Raw genomic sequence first — 15,863 nt, forward strand, 5'->3', positions numbered from 1 at the left:
CCAGAGAAAATCCGAGTCACCCAGTTGCATTTGAATTTCAGGTAAATGACAATTTTTTAGTATACGTCCCCAAAACTGCAGAGGATATAATTATGCTAAAAATTCTATGTCATTGATCTGATTCAGATTGAACTGAGCACCCTGTATATTTATTTGCTAAGTCTGGCCAACGCCACTGTGGAAAAGCAGAGGCCTGTTTTCCGATACCCTCAAGCAGGATAAGTGCCAAGGGCAAAATATGTGTGTCCTTGCGAGATGGGAGATTATGTTAATATTTCACAATATCATCTTCCCACACAAATAAAAATGCACACATTTCCTAAGTGTTTTTAAAGGAAGCATAATAGGGGCATTTTATCTGCACGATCCACAGAGCTGGGTACTGTCAGGAATTGATTTGGAACACATGAAACTGTCCTATATTGTGTAAGGTAGGAAGCACACATTTCTGTAAGAGCAGTTACCACAAGCTGCTGTCTTGTAACTCTGTTTTAGTCACTGACATTCAGACCATGTAGACACAAGGGAATTCAACCAAAGAAAATTCAGCAAAGCTCCAATGGTCCCTCGTCACACACAGACACACTGGGACTTGTTTAAACAAGCAGAATGGCAAAGGGCTCTGAAGGGAGGTATTCACTCTTTGTGTGAACCTGGACAAGTTACTTCACGTCTCTACACCTCAGTGAAGGATCTGGCACGAAAATAAACACACCGTGATAGGAACTCTTCTAGGCAGAATTGGTGACGGAACTGAGGTGGTGGATGCGACAGTTTCTAAGCAATTTAGGTCCACTGAGACAGTGCTGGCTTCGGCCACACACGGACTAGATCTGAGGGACAGATGACTGAGTGAGGGAAAATGTGACTACAATGGAATATTTCCATCAGGTTAGTCATAAAAGCAAAAAGGCCATGTTTGGGAACGACTGCACCTTGCTTCATGTTTGTCTTTAGCCCACGTTCTAGAGGGGTCTCTGCCCTAGACTTGGGATGGCATCCAGGCAGAAAAGTGGGGCCCACAGCAAACAAGGGAGATCTAAAGTGCATGACAGCTTTTCCCAAAGGTGCACCAGAGCCAGCCTTACCCAACCGTCTTGGACCCGTCTGCCACTCCCATCCCTTCCCTAAGCATCTTCCCTCCCCCGACCTGATTAATATTCCTTCCATTTCACACTTCTCCCTCCGGAGTGAAGTTGCCATAGTCACAAGCATCTGCCTCCTGCGTAATAATACTGTGACCACTCACGCGCTAACCTGGACCTCCAAACCCATTTTCGTTCTCTTTATCCTTTCTTTTTAAGTGTGTGTGTGTGTGTGTGTGTGTGTGTGTGCGCGTGTGCACACCCGAATACAAGAATCTGAGATGGAAAATAACTTTAGCCTTCAGAGAAAGGTTGATTTTTCTTAGAACTAATGGGCTCTTTTTTGCCTGTATCTCTGACATAACCAAGGCCCGTTCTAAGTTTGCGTCTATTGTGCTCAAAAAGAGATTCACCCAAGAAAGGGCCTTCATTCTGCCCTGGGCTTTAGGCCTGATTCAAGGTCCCCTGGGCAGTAAAGGACAACAATAGGACATTTTTTTAAATCTGTCATCAGCTAGGGCCTCAATGGCGCTGATCTTCCTGCACAGTGCCTAGGTGGGGGGTTGCCATGTGGCCCCCTCTGCCCACGTTCTACCCCAACGAAGAAAACAGACAAAGATCCTCTGAAGGACTGACTCTTCTAAGAAGGGTCAGAAATATCCCCTTTCGTTCTATCATCTCTAAAATGGGCACTACTCACCAAGAGCTGTACATTTTTAAACAATCTTCCCGCACTACTAGCATATTCTTAAGATACGTTACAATGACCCAAACAAGCAACAGATGAAGTTCCAGAGTTTCTCGTGTGTGCCCTATGTTTTTCTAGGAATTGTAGGCTGATAAAAGGAGGTCAGCACCTGCCTTCAAAGAGCTTACAACACCAGATAGTCCCCAAGTGGACCTCCAAGTGGGTAAGTTTATTTAGTTTGTAGGGGAGAGGGGTTTCCCACCATGTCAGCTTCACCATGTCGGCCGCCCTGTGACCCAGCAGATTGTAGCCTGTGACAGTTGGAGTGGTAAGGACCTCAGCCAGAGAAGTCTCTCAGCAGCTGAGTATTTAACCTTGGGAATAGAGTAAAATAGAGAATGACCTTAGGGGACCAGCACCCCGATTCTCTATTTGTCATATTGATTCCCACACTTCTGTGAGGCATAAATTCCTCCAGGTCTCCTTTCCTCAGTTTCTCAGTTTCTCTTCATCTCTGCTCCTGGAGAGATGGGCCTCCTATTCAGGTGTAGAGGGATAGGAATGGGGCAAAGAAAGGAGGAAAATGCACTCCAGGTCCTGCTTTGTTTCTAACCAAGACTCCTGACTTAACATTGCTCTCAGAACTGGGGAGAAAAGGGAAGGAATAAACATAAGGAGTCATGATGTCATTAGGCATCTGACCCAAACTCCCTCTTTCTTCCTGCTCAGAACTATAGGAAAAGTCAAGGTCAAAAGCAAAACCAGGTTGGAAGGTTGAGCCGAAAAACCATCAGGCAAAAACCAGTAGCAGTTAACCCTCCCTAAGCTAATGTTAAATACACTTACTATAGCAATAAATAATAACGCAGGATGGAGTATACATGGTGTAAACACCTTTCATACGATTCTAATTTTCTCTTTGCTTCAAGAGCCACCGATTGTTATGACAACAAAACAGAAAAACAGATCACAGTATTAATTTCATATCTGGGCTTCATTTGCTCCACATTTGCAATACAACGCACGCATAACAAACAGCCCGGGGCCGAGCCAAAACAGAGAAAACACGCCTACCACAGAAGGGCACAACGGAGCACCCTCTCGGCCTTGAGTTTTGTTCAATAAAAAATAAATAATAATTTTCTACAAAGAATAGAAGTTTGGTGGCCCACACAATTTGCCATTTGATTGATAACACTTGAGCAGTGCATCATCCCATTCTTGCCAGCCCGACGATACAAGGGACAATGAGAACAGGCAGCAGAGCATCTTCTGCAGAAAGTTGTCCATGACAAGTTTTTTAGCTGAGGAAACTTAAACTTGGCTGACCTGGCTCTTGGCCCCCAGGTGCCTGGGCCTCTGTTGCACCACCCACCACCCCCCCCAGCCCCCACCCAACTCACTTTGTACTTTCTGACCAGAGTGATCTTTTCAGAACAAAAATCAGATTCTTCAGTGTGGAGAGAAAGGAACTCTCAGACTGCTGGTGGGAGAATAAACTGGTAGGATCTTCCCTGGATAGAAACTTGACAAGATCTAGCAAAGTTGAACATTCTCAGGATCTGTGACCCAGGCATGCCCTTCTTGAGTACAGAACTGCTGCTCATGTCTCCAAGGAAATATGTCTGGGACTGTTCATTCCCATATTGTTTACAGCAGAAAAAAATTAGAAGCCATCTAATTTTCCATCACCAAGAGAAAAGATGAATTATGAGTATATAGATGTTATGCTGTGTGTATCTTACCACAATTTCTTAAAGTAAATGAATTAAAAGGACAACGCAGGGATCGCTGTGGTGCTGGGACTGTTCCTCATCTCAGCTTCATCAGTGTCAGTATTCTGGAAGTGACCTTGTACCATTATTTTGTACGACTTAGAAAAATAATCCATGAAGAGGAATAAGTTTGGGAACAGTGGTGAGTGGGGATGATTAGATCAATTAGGACACATGGACATCAAGCTGCCTTCCAGGTTGTCCATTGTCAGCTCAACACCTGGCACTTAGTGTTCACTAAATACTTGATCCCTGTGGTGATGGCCCCCTAAAGATGTCCATGTCCTAATTCCTGGAACCTGCAAATATGTTATATTACATAGCAAAGGGGAATTAAGGTTGCAGATGGAATTGAGGTTGATTATCAACTGATCTTAAATAAGGAGATGACCTTGGATTATGTGGGCGGGCCCAGTGAAATTACCAGTGTCCTTAAATGTGGAAGAGGAAGGCAGAAATGTCAGCGTCAGAGCTGTGCAATGTGAGAAATACTGCCATTGCTGGTTCTGAGGATGGCAGGAGGCCATAACAGGGAATGTGCACCTTCTAGAAAGTAGGAAAGGCAAGAAAAAGATCCTCCCCTAGAGCCTTCACAAAGGAATATAACTCTGCCAACACTTTGATTTTAGCCCAGTGAGCCCTATTTGGACTTTTTACCCCAAAACTTAATGATAATAAATTCATGTTGTTTTAGCCACTAAATTTGTGTAATTTATTATAGCAGCAATAGGAAGCTAATAGAATCTTTAATGGGTGGTTGGACCACTGGTTTGGGAAGGAGTTGGGCGAAGTCCCTGCCAAGTCCCCAATCCCTCAGTGAGGAAGGGGAGGCCAGATGGATAAGAAGGAAATTAAAGATAACTCAAAATTGTAACTGAGTAACAAATCAGAGACTAAGCCCATCCCCACCACACTATCAACATCAGACACAGGAAGCAATAGAAACCTCCCTTAGAAGGAAAAGTAGCAACTGGACACCAGAATGTTAGGCAAACTACTGTCTTCTTTGGCCTCACAGAATGAACTGCTCCACCCCTGGCCCAAGACAGACAGGCCCGAGGCCCTTTCTCTTTACGGGCTCACTTTGGGAAAAAGAGATCTGGCCATCCCAAGAATTCCGTGAAAATGGAATTCCAAGCTATGTCTTTCATGACAAAACTAGCATTTGGTATCACCATGTATTTTAGCATTGTATGCCCAGGTAGCGTCCAGTGAAGCCCCACTGGTTGGATAGATCCTAGTGTGCTTGTCTTATAGGGAGAGAACCCTGACTTCCCATCTCTCCACATTTCTTCAGGATCCACCATAGTATATATCCCTTATTCATGCCCAGATTGGATCTAGAGGCAGTCGATGTCCGGGGAAGGGGGACAGAAGTGGGAAACCAATACTTAGAATATGATAAATCCGTAGATCACAGAGCTTTGAAATGCCTGGACTCTGTCTCAAAGGCGCTGACCCCAAAACTAGGAGATCAGAGATCAGGGTTCTGGGTGTGGGTCACAGAAGCTTAGGTGATCTGTTCCTCAAAACGTCCTAGTTCATGAGGACCGTCATAAATGATAGAACAAGAGAACAAGAACCGAGAGTGGATGAGAAAGAAGAAACAAAGGCAAAGACAAATGAGTGGAGATAAAATATCAACAGAAACGAGACGAGAACCCCAAATTCAATTCTACATACTCTGAGCTATGGAGAAGCCAAGGGAAAAGGGACGCTTACCCAGATCAAAAAATAAAAGCAAACCAGCCACTCAGTAAAAAAACAATTAGACACCATTCAAGGATGAGATGAAGAAATTCTCCTGAGGATCCTTGCAAGAGAAGAACGTTTAACGTACTGATCAGTGTCCTCAAATGCTTCCTTCTAGGACACACAATAATAAGTTCCTTGGGACTTATTATAGGATGGTGGCTTCACACCAATGTGAAACTCAGCCACTCAAGAACCACAATGCACTAGGCTTCAGGTGTGCAGTTTTTAGTGGCTCTGGCTAAATTCCAAAAACTATTTTAGATCATTTAGATGTATGGAAGGACTATGGATCTTTCAGGGATCTTTATTGAATATTGTTTCCAACTAGCTTCAAGATACCACATAAAGGCATTTCTGACAACTTTTCTTTTTACATTCATCCCAAATAGTAAAGAAAAAAAACAGAAATACAGACTTCATCTTCAATGAAATGAAAGGATTTTTGTAACAGAACGACCCAAAGTGAAGGCAAAAAAACAGATGGACATGACCAAGCTGAGAGCAGGAAGGTCATACCTAAGGGCCCACAGTAAAGGGTTGGATTAAGAAGAAAGATTTACCGTGAAGCCCAGAAAGCCCCCAGGACCAGAGGCAGAGGTGCAGTGAAAGGCAGGGAAAAGTGAACAAGTGAAAGCAAGAAGTTTGTTTGGAAGTCTGTAGGAGGAGAACTTAGACTCCCAGGCCCTAAGTTCACCCATTCTGGTAACCAATGCACCCCACCCCCCAGGAACGCTAGGACCTTGAACCAGAGAGGGGATTCATGGTTGTCAGGTGTTGAGGAGGGGATGGTGGAGGGCCCAGGACTGGACGTAAGAGGGTTGAATGAAGGCTTGCACACTGACAGGAGAGACAACCCAAACTCTGCTCCTTCCTGGCTCCAGAACTCCAGGAAACAGGGGGATATTCCAAGGTAGGGAATAGAGGATCCTTCTCTAGAGAAACTGATACACCCTGGAGAAAAGAAAGACCAACAGATAATGACACATGGGGGGCTCCAAGGAGAAAGCCCACTGGCCCCCCACTCCACACCCAGTGCAGCTCCCGAGGCAGGCAGCCCCACAGGGGCCCACAGGCTCCAATCAATTTCTTGTACATCAATCACTCTTAAATATGAATGGACTGCAAAGGGTGCCAAGGCATTGGAGGAATGTCTTCATCGTGAAAGAGAAGTAGCAAAACAAACAGAACTTGGGGAAAATAGAAACTTTAAGGAATAGAATAAAACTTGGGGGGCGGGGAACTGCCTATAAATAAAATCTGCAACTGGATAGGAAAAACCTAAACAGACGACAGAATAATGCAGTTATTAACTCTAAGAAAAATAAAAGTTGACCAAGAAATAAAATATTGTCACAGTACATTACTTGACTCAGCAATGAACAATATTCACAGACTCACCACAGAAAATATGGAAGAAAGAGCTAATAAAAAATGTGATTTAACCAGAGTGGGAGGATAGGAAACGAGACAGGTGTAAGGAAGTAAAATTCCTCATCTTCCACAAAACTGACAAATCGCAATACAGAATACTTATATTATTTAAGAATGTGGCATTAAATACTACAAGAAATAATAAAGACAATGAAAAGTATTTTTTTAAAGATTTTATTTATTTATTTGAAATATAGAGCAAAAGAGAGAGCACAAGCCAGGGGGAGAGGCAGAAGGAGAAGCAGACTCCCTGCCGAGCAGGGACTGACACAGGGCTGGATCCCAGGGCCCCAGGACCATGACCCGAGCCGAAGGCAGATGCTCAACCGACTGAGCCACCCAGGCGAGGAAGAAGGAAGAAGATAGGATGGCAATAGGAGCCAGAAGAGTCTTTTTTTTTTTCTGATTTAAATTTTTACTTATCATCTAACTTGTTTGATAATGTGCATGCTTTACTCAGATAAAATGAAAATTGATTTAAAAAATGTAACATGTCTCTCAGCCACATGTGAAAGGTATTAAGTGATGGTCAATTTACAATTGCACAGCCTAGGATTCAGCCATTTGACTCAGCCAGTGCAGTAAGGGATGTTGAGTTACCACAATCTGCTGAGCTAGGGAATGGAGGGCACATCTTGTAGCACTAACTGTAGGCTCCATGAAGGCAGGGATAACACCAATTATGTCCTCCTGGCATGACCACCACACCTGCTGCGCTAAATAATCATAGCTAACATCGTTGTTATTTACCACTTGCTCTGTGCCAAACATTTTCTATATAGCAAGCCATTTAATCCTGCCAACAGCCCACTGTTATCCCTCATTTCGTAGCTGTGACAACTGAGGGACACAGAGGGCAACTAATTCATGCAACATTCCCACCTAGTAAGTGGTGAAGCCAGGATTTGATTGCAGTCTGACACCTTCCCTCTCAATGACTGTGTGCTCAATAAGTACCCGTAGGAAGGACGATGGCGAGGTCAAAGGCAGGAGGGAAGAAAAATTAACAGGAAGAGAGAAAAAAAAAGGAAAGAAAGGCCAACTATCCCTAGAATATAATTTGGAATCTGATATAATGCAAAAAAAACTCTCCAAAATTGCACTCCAGGGAGCAGGAGTGTAGTCATTTTAGCCTGGAAAAAGTTGGAGGCATGTCTCTTCAAAAGATGCTTCCAGAGGATCAAAACCCAGCACCTGTAGACTGGCTAGCTTTGGGCAATGCTGCTTCCTGGCATCTTCTCCAAAATTACCTTGCTGCAAAATGTAGCTGAATTAATGATGAAGGCCACTCACTCCATGAGGAGGAGGCTGGTAGGACCGCGGGCACCTGACCTCATGGGACTCACCACCTAGACCCAGAGACAACATCTGCGTATGTAATCCCAGTCTTCCCTTTCAAAAATAGGAATCAACATACCAGTGATAAAACAGGATTTCTCTGGCTCCATCCCACCTGCCATCCCTGGGCCTTGGCAACCCCATCCTGAGAACCTCTCCCACGTGCTCATGAGCGCCGTCCTCGGCCACCAGGGGGTGGCCATGGTTCACCTCTCCCACTCGCCTCCAGCGGCCACCAGGTCAGCTGCGCACAAACTCCCACGTGTCATTCTGCAGACGTGGGAGCCACAGGGCCCAGGGCCCGCGCAGGTGCTCTTCTCTCTTTCGTCTGCACCCCACTGCAGCTCCCAGGCAGGCCCTCTAGCAGCGATCCACACAGGACAGGTCACTGAGCACCGCAGGGGGCCACCTTGGCTCCTGGTGCCCCTCAGATATGCAGTGAAACTGTTTCCCTGCTTTCCACTTGCAGCCCTCCCTTTCCAGAATTTGGGCACAAATCCACAAGGCCTTCTTTGAAAATAGATCCCACCTGGCTCCAAATGGCAGGCCCTGTCTCAGTGTCGAGCCTGGGGGCATGACTGGCTCTTTCTGCTGATTTTTTTTCTCCTTAGTTCCTCGGGTTAACAGACCCCTGGGAAGAATCCTGGGAGAGCTGGGGAGGGGAGGAGTTTGAGAGCAAAAACACATAGACTCTCCTTTTGGGAAAAAGAAGATTCTCACCCGCTGAGTTGGCCAGGGGCCCCGTTGGGAAGATGTGAGCATAACTGAGCCACAGAGGAGGATGGGGTCTGGATAAAAGTGGCATGGAACCTTCCAGGAGAGCGGGCTCCACGGCAGGGGTGCAATACAGCACGTGATATTGCACATGAAACTGGATATGCTGAGCCAGAGGGACACGGAGGAGAGCACAAGACGAGGCTCCAGATCTTAGATCTTAAGTTTTTGTTTGTTTTTTTAGGATTTTATTTATTTATTCGGAAGAGAATGAAAGCAAAAGACAGAGCCTGAGCAGAGGGGGCGGGGCAGAGAGGGAGGGAGAAGCAGACTCCTAGCTGAGCAGGGAGCCCAATGTGGGACTCAACCCCAGGACCTGGAGATCATGACCTGAGCCAAAGGCAGATGCTTAACCGACTGAGCCACCCAGGCACCCCTGGGTAATTAAGTTCTAAGTCTCACTAAACTAAACACAGTTAAGTGCTTTGGGAGGCCATCCTCTTGAGGTCTAGGACTCTAGAATTCCAAATACCCCAATCAGTACCGCACCACAGAGAGACAGACGGCTGTGTGGACAGGGAGCCCCCTGGGACTACCATGTTTTGATGGCATGACCTCTGGGTTTCTGCCCTCTGGAGACCTAGAAATGGAGTTCTGACCCCCCAGTCAAATAAGCACTTGGGTCAAAGAGCTGATTTTATGACACCCGAATCCAGCCAAAATGCCTTGTCCACTTTGGGTGGGGGCACGCTCCATGGCCTGAGCTCCTCTGGCCCAGGCCGTGTGCTACCCATGAGGTTGGAGGGAAACCCCCTTTGGACCCCAGCCCTACTCCTGTCCATGGACCTAGGAGCGTGGATGGAGAGATTCCCATCACTTCTCCACAGCACCAAGGAGTGTCCTGGTGCTAGGGCATTGGCCTGTTTCCAACTTCCCGGGCTCTCCCAAGTGTGGGTCTGCTGAACACCATTAGCAAGCTGAATGGATGTGACCTGTGAGTTCCACAGCTGCTCAGAAGGATAATTGCTCTGTAATCTAAACCATAATGGGTGTGATGGAGAGAGAGTGTTCAACAGTGGCCGCCCTGCATGCCTGAGGACGTCCACAAGCTCGGTTCCCTGGGACCTGGTCCCTGGCTGGGCACACGGGGACCCAGGGTGGCGAGAGCACCACAGGGTCCGGTCCCGGTGGAAGGATCCACAGGCACACTGGTGCAGGGAGCTGACCAAATCCTTCAGGGGCATTATGTCAAGTGAGCGTAAATTCTAACAGAGCGGATCAAGTGGATGAGAGGTGTGGGGCAGACAATTTCACATCAAGGATGGCATGAGAGCCTGTGGGAGAGGCACAGGTCTCATTCGTCGTGGTCCCTGCGGTCCTCTCCCACTGGATTTCCTGCCTCTTATGGCCAGGTCACACTTCCTTCTGACTCTCCAACTGCTCCCCACCTACTGTGCGCACAACTCTGAGCAGGGCCAATGCGGAGGGCAGCCTGACATCTGCGCACGCGTGAGCGGGGGCAGCTCTGAGCGGGGCAGGGGTCCCAGTGAGGCGGTCAGCGGCCGGTCAGGGCGCGTGGGAGGGACAACAGTACCACAAACAGCAATGAACGCCTGCGGATGGGGAGAGCTGGGACCAGAAGGGCACTGCGGAAGGCCCCAGTGGAATCCTGCCCCTCCACCTTCTGTCCACTGGGGGACGTGGCCAGAGCCGGGACTGTGCATCCTTCCATCTGTGGCTGAGGCTGGGTGACTGAGGTTCCCTTCTCACGTCTGCCTCTCGTGCTTTGGCAGAGGCTGAAGTGTCCCTGGGAACCGTGTGATGGGGTGAGACCAAGGGGCTGGGGTTCATCTTGAGGATACAGTGTCATTGCACTGCACCCCTTCATGGTGGTTCCGGAGACCCCAGGAATAACCTCCCCCATGCCCACCTCCTCCCCAACTCCTCCCCTATGTCCCTGACCCTTCGGCACCCCAGGCACCACCCCAGGCCGGCTCTCCCCTCCTTCTCCTGGAGGGAAGAGGGATACCACTTGCGAGGGGGCTGGGAGGAGGAAGAGGGGCACAGATCTCCCTCACTTCAACCCTGGCCACTCCTAGAGGATGCTGAACCCCCTCAGCAGTCTGGTCCTGCCCATCTGCCACCTGCTCCCCCACCCCCCACCAAACCGGAGCTTTTAAAGGAATCAGCTTTGAAAGGGGGGGGAACCCCAACCCTCCAAGTAACAAAGAATCATATAATTACTTTGCAGCTACTTGTCCTTGGTAATTTGATGCTTGTGTTGCTATAATTACACATTCGGTAGAGTTAGAGAGTCACAGTGCTTGTGTAGCCCATCAGGGACATCTGTTTTCAAATGGAGAAAAAGTCTGAGAGGGAGCCTGGTGGATAGAGGGCCCCAGACCCAGGCGGGATGGGTGGGGGCAGGAAATGCAGGGCAGGAGTGCAGGCGAGGCTAGGGGGAGCCACGAGGGACTGGAGCGAGTATTTACTGGGGGCCCACAGTGTGGGGGCACCAGCCCTAATATCCGGAGCGCACGTGGCCTGTGTGTGACCCCCACGCCTGGCAGCATCCTCAGTGACCACAGGCTCCGGTCCCAGTTCACCTCTGAGGCCAGCTCTCACCTGCCCCCCACCTCTCCGCACCCCCATGGAGGCTACGTCCCACTCAGTCTCAGCAAACTCCTACCTCTGCCCTCCTTGGGCTGGGCCACATCCATCCATCCTCCACATGACCTCCAGACAATCTTCTAAAAAGGCAAATGTGGTGCAATTACTTCCTGCCTGTCAATCACTGGCTTAGCGTTGGCTTCGGGAGAAAACACAGGGCCCTGGCGTGGCCCATGCAGCGGTCTGGCTGCCCCCGTGGCGCCCAGACTAGGCGGGCTGGGGCTGCCTTGTCTTGCCTGACAGGAGCGGTGATGTGCCCACCTATCCACGTAGGTCAGCTGCTTGGCCGAGCCCATAACTGGGCTCTATTTCATGAGCCTCCCCCCGTCCTAGGGCCAGTCCTAGAGGCTGCAGAGAGGACGGGCGGGAGAGGGCCAGATGCTGGGTGACTCCCCACCCACCACAGCGTGTGACCCACATCACCCCACATCTGCCGACAGCCCTGACCCTAGATCCACTGCCACTCCCTCTTCCCCTCACCTCTGTAGGCCATCCACCAGGAAACTTAGCACTGCCCTGAGAGGACCTGCTTCTGAACAGCTCTCACCCCTGCACAGCAGTTCACCTCTGCCCCCCATCTCCCTGGTCTCCCCTTGAGCAGTCCCCTCTGCCCAGAGCCTTCTGCAGCTCCCCTCACCTGGAGGGGCCCCTTGCTTTCCCTGCTCCACACACCCCCCCGCCCCAAGCATACCCTTTCTCAGCATCCTCGCACCAGCATGAAAGCTCCAGGAGCAGGGGACTCTTCAGTGCTTTCTTCCTGGGACGTCTTGTCACAGGTTCTCAGTGAGGGGCTCAGGGCAATGCTACAAGACTCAGGGGCTGGCTCGTTCACTGCCTCTCTTCCTTGGACCCTTGGGTCAAGGGGTGTTTTTGTGGAGAGGGGCTCTTAGGACAATGAGGAGGGAAGAGGGGGCACAAAGGAGGGACGGACAGGAGGCCGTGTGCCTGATGTCTCGGCCCTCAGCCTGTAGGTGGACAGCAGGGCAAGAAGAGGGGCTACTCGGTCCAGGCAGCATCTGGGTCCCGTCAGCAGGGCAAGCAGGGGCTGGGGCTCCCCGAACAAAGCTGTGGACCCCGGAAGCATGGCTGAGCAGGGCCAAGGAAGGCCTATGACAAATGAGGGCCAAGCAGTGGGGGTGGGTGGGTGGCGGGTCGGGAGGGGGTCCCGGGCAGACCCTGGTCCCCCAGCTGACCTGGGGCACAGGTAGGACAGAGGACAAGTTGACAGAGGTCCCAGGGCACTTGGCCTAGCTACAAGGAGCCAAGGACCCCGGTCTTGGGGGTGTGTTTTGACCTTCGCCGCCCCACCCCTCCTAGTCTGCGGGCGCTTCTCCTGCTCCTGGGGACACCGTGGGCCCAGGCTCAGTGAAGCCACCTCTGAAGCTCCTCCAGTCCTGGCTCAGGAGGGCCTGGGGTCTCTGGGAGACTGCTGGCTGTGTGCGGTCAGTGTGGGTAGGCATGGGAAAGATGGGAAGGGACACGTTAACCCTTCTGCAGCACTGACTCCTCACCCCGACCCCAGCCCCCACCAGGCTTTGCTCTGCCCCAAAGGAGCCTCCACTGATCACCCGCCAACTTTCTGGGGATCTCCCTCCAGGGACACCCCTGCTCCTCTCCTCAAGAAGCCTATGGACACAGTCCAGCCTTCTCTTTAAAAGGAAGATGGGAATAACTCACTGTACCTTGTGCGGAACACACGGATTCGTTTCCTGGGGCTGCCATAGCGAGCACCACAGACTTAGTGGTCGAAAACAAAAGAGGTTTCTCTCTCCCAGTTCTGGAGGCCAGAAGCCACAACTCAAGGGGTCGGCGGGTCCACACTCCCTCTGAAAGCTCGTCCTTTCTCGCCCCTTCCAGCGTCTGGAGGTTCCTGGCATGTCTTGGCTTCGTCTTCCCACGGCCTTCTCCTGTGTCTGTGTGTCCTTTTCTGCCTCTTAGAAGGACATTCTCACTGGACTTAGGACCCACCCCAACCCAAACTGATCTCATCCCAATTCTTACCTTCATTATATCTGCAGAGACCCAGTTTCCAAATAAGGTCATGTGCTGAGGTTCCAGGTGGACATGAACTTGGGGGTCCCGCTCTCCAACCCACCACAGCTACTGTGTGTGGACATAATGCTGGGTGTTTACCTCATTACCTGACCAACTTCCTGGGCTGTGGTTCTTATTCTCATATTCAATAAGAAACTGAGGCTGGAAGACACGGTTTGCCCCGGGCCACACACACACACACACACACACACACACCAGGACTGCCACCAGCGTCCTTGCTGTGCTGGGCTGTGCTGCGGCTAAGGTGGGGTCCCTCCCAGGATGGGGTCCACAGCCAGGGAAGTGGCCAGGCTCTGCCCAGCACTCTCAGCTATGGACCTTCCTGGGGTCTGTGATTGAGTGGGGGGGCGGGGCGTGAGGGGCTAGCCAACAGCCTAAACTGCTGAGTGTTACATAAACCCGGACAACAGAGAGGCAGAAACCACAGAGAGGCCAGCTCCAAGAGTCAGCCCCCGCTCTGCCAGCTACGGAGGATGAAATCCACAGGAAAGGCCGCGGTCAGCAAGGTCTGTTCCTCTGTAAAGGCCCGCGGTGAGGAAAGGGCATTTTCAAAGGTTCCCTTCATTCAAATAACCATCGTGTTCCACCCTATGCAGGCAGTGTTTTGAGTCCTGGTTTCTAGGTAAAGTTTTAAGCATACAGTCCTCTGAGCTTTAAAGAGGGATCAGTCAGTCACCTGGTGGCCACGCAGAGCGCACAGACTTACACAGAAATGGAAGACACCAACCCTGCCCTCAAGAACCGACGCAGAGATTTGAGGGAGAGAGGCAGAGACGCTGACAAGAAAATGCACCAAGAACACCACACAGTGGCCATTTGCGGGGAGCCTCTTGACTGTGGGGACCATGCAGAAGAAAAACGAGGCCAGAACTTTCCATGTGAATGAACACTCGAGGACAAAAGGGAATGGCATCGCTGGTTAAGAAAAAAAATCAAGTAGTAGGTGTCAGACCACCTATTAAGCGCTGAGGCTCCTCGTCTGCATTTCTAGGGTTCACGTCGACGATGAGTCTCATGTTCCTGGAAGGAAGAACCAAAAGGGGCGCACGGTGATGCAGCCTGGAGAAGGCTTCCGGGAATGGCTCATCTCGAGGGAGAGCGATGAGAGGCCACGGGCCGGATCTCACGGCCCTGAGATCATGACCGAAACCAAGAGTTGGATGCGTGACTGACAGAGCCACCCAGGTGCCCCATTCTTTTTCAAACTTTGTTCTCCTAGAATCCTTCTGTGACCTGATATTCTGATAGATTTTTCAAAGCAATTTGGCTCTCTTAGAAAAAGCACAAGCCCTTTGCTTTGCACGTGCTAGGTGCTCAGTAAACGTATGAATCCTGTCACTGTCTCCAACTTCAGCCCATCTGCTAATCACTTGGTGTGCATTTATCTGTGTGCAAAGCTGCCTGCCAGACTGTATGGGGACACAGAGATCCAGGGCACAGTCATTGCCCTCAAGGGGCTTAGAGCCCAGGTGGGTGGCAAGACCCTGTCTTGGGACAGGGGGACCCAAGGCAGCATGTCAGAGGTGCCAAATGACTGGCCTATACAGGAGCTATTGGAGGTGCTCGTGGGAGAAGAGAGTCCACTGAGTTGGAGTGGTTCCAGAAGGTGCCCAGAGTGGGGACAATTTGAGCTGACTTTGAATTACGATTTCCAGTGCTTTTTGTTTGGAAAAGAAAAAAATTTCTTTCTGCTTTGGTGGTCACTCATTTTTCTGTCTTCTTCACATCTCCTCAAAAGCGTCCAAGGTGTGGTCACTGAATCCCTCCCATATTTCGGCTACACTCGTTCCTTTGCTGACCTCGAGTTAGCTACTACCCATATGTGGACAACTGTCCCCTTTGCTTCTGTAGCCTGGATCTCTCCTCTGAACTACAGACTTGAACACCCAACTGTCTCGTCAACATCTTCACTAGGACTTCAAACAGACCTTTCAGACTTATGTCCAAAGTCTGTCTGATCGTCCCTCAGTTAATAACAACACTACCCTTCCAGTGAGTCAGCCCTAAAGCCTGAGCACTTGGTGCCCACCTCTCTTTCCCTGGGATTCAACATCTGATTTGTCAGCATATGGTGGGGCACTACTTCTCAGGCGGCCGCCATGTTTTTCCACCTGGAGTTCTTTGGTAGCTTCCACACTCCTGACTGTGAGCTGCATGGTCTGCATCTCCTCCTCTCCCCACCGCCACCCCCCGCCACGCCCGGACACATTCTCCTGCCATCTTCCCTCTTGCTGACCCTCTGCAGCCACCTTGACCTCCTGGCTGGGCCTCCGGCACGCCACACATGTTCCCACCATGGCTGCTTCCTCGACGTGGAAAAGCTCCCTCCCCAGATAGCCTTCCAGGCTCGGC

At 50.2% G+C, this 15,863-nt stretch overlaps 1 long non-coding RNA gene across 2 annotated transcripts in view; it reads right to left on the reverse strand.

Annotated features, from left to right (window-relative positions):
- Positions 1-15,863, reverse strand: part of LOC118548687 (uncharacterized) — a 94,146-nt gene that overhangs the window by 35,627 nt on the left and 42,656 nt on the right. The gene's annotated exons all lie outside the window — the stretch shown is intronic.

Source organism: Halichoerus grypus, chromosome 6, assembly GCF_964656455.1.
Source record: "Halichoerus grypus chromosome 6, mHalGry1.hap1.1, whole genome shotgun sequence".
Classification (NCBI taxonomy): domain Eukaryota; kingdom Metazoa; phylum Chordata; class Mammalia; order Carnivora; family Phocidae; genus Halichoerus; species Halichoerus grypus.